Consider the following 1,753-nt stretch of genomic DNA (forward strand, 5'->3'; position numbering starts at 1 on the left):
AATTGCCAAGAAATAGCTCCAAAGAAAGGCTTGGAAGCTGCAGGCAGAAATTTAAAATCCCCTACTGCAGCAGAAGATTCCACTCAATGTCCTTTGGAAGCCCAGCTTCTAATCCCAGAATGCAGAGACAGCAGAGGTGAGCTAAACCTTTTAAAACTCCAGACTACAGCAAGACCTGAGAAATCCTTAAATGATTCAGAGTCAGAAATGCAGTTTGAAAAAAAAACCTGTCGCTAAAACCTGACCCCTGAGTCAGCGAGGCGTCCGAGCGCGCACCAAAATGGAAAAAAAAAAATTAATTAAATAATCCAGGAGAATCGCGGCTTCTAAGCTCAGCTGAGAGAAAGCAAAAGCCAGGATTTGACAAATTTGCAACTTTAGATTAAAAAGCTAAGCAAGAGATTTCTGCAGGCCGTCGATCCAGGCAGCCATTGTTTCAGGCTGAGCATGATCGCGATTGTAACGGAGCCTGCCAAAACCGGCAAATGCGGGAAATCCTGTTGTCTCTAAGCAAACGATGGGACCATCATCAAATTCAGAAAGTGCTTAAAGCAGAACCTACACTTTAAAATTTTTAACCATGGGTCAGAATTCCACTCAACCAGAAGAATTTGGACTTATCCAAGGGTCAAACCTAATGGGAAATTTGGCGTCCTTGAGAAGACTCCCGGAGTACATCAGGTCTTGGTAGAAAATCGGAAAAAGTCCAGAGTAATGCCTTTTTATACTGGTTTGGTGAACTTGCTGAAGAAGGCATTGATGATTCCTCAACCAGCTTCAATGAAATATTAAAAACCTTTGGCAAATATTTTAATTTTCAAACTGGAGCGCACAGAGCCCCCCGTAAAGCTACGAAGGGGCAAAAGATGATACCCAAGCTAACTACCTGAGCGCGCTAGAGAGTCATGGAACTTTCCAGAAGTGTGATGGAACACTCTTCACTTGCCTGGATGAGTGCTGCTCCAACAAAATTTAAGAAGCTCTCCAGACGCCATCCAGGACAAAACAGCCCGCTTGATCGGCACCCCATCCACCACCTTCAACATCCACTCCCTCCACCACCGATGCACAGTGGCAGCAGTGTGTGCCATCTACAAGATGGACTGCAGCAACTCACCAAGACTCCTTCAACAGCACCTTCCAAACCTGCAGCTTCTACTGCCTACAAGGACAAAGGCATCAGACACACAGGACCACCACCACCTGCAAGTTCCACAGTTCCTTCACTGTCGCTAGGTCAAAACCCTGGAACTCCCTCCCTAACAACACTGTGGGTGTACCTACATCACATGGACTGCAGCCATTCAAGGCGGCAGCTCACCACCTTCTCAAGGGCAATTAGGGAAGGGCAATAAATGCTGGCCCAGCCAGCGATGCTCACACCCCGTGAATGACTGAAAAAAATACTGAGGAGATTTTCATTCCAGTGGCCTGAATTAATTCCAGGGTCTTGGGTAAAGTCTGGTAACCCACTGTGCCACCCAATTCCCCAAGGGGATTCTTTGGCTTGAATCACCCTGAGGAGCGACATCACCGGATTGCCACTCCGTTACCATTTTTCTGCATCATGATTCTGCTTTGCATTTCTGGACAGGCCTTCCAACCCTGGCTTCTTCCGAAATGCGGAGTGGTCTTCCATTGATCTTCCTCCTCGTGATGCTGAATCATTGGGGCTGGGGGCAGGGGGGTGGGGTGGGGACAAGACAATCCACACACCCCCCCCCCCATTTTCATAGCACTAGCTGTGTATTCT

The sequence above is a fragment of the Cetorhinus maximus genome, chromosome 20 (assembly GCF_964194155.1).
Source record: "Cetorhinus maximus chromosome 20, sCetMax3.hap1.1, whole genome shotgun sequence".
Lineage (NCBI taxonomy): Eukaryota > Metazoa > Chordata > Chondrichthyes > Lamniformes > Cetorhinidae > Cetorhinus > Cetorhinus maximus.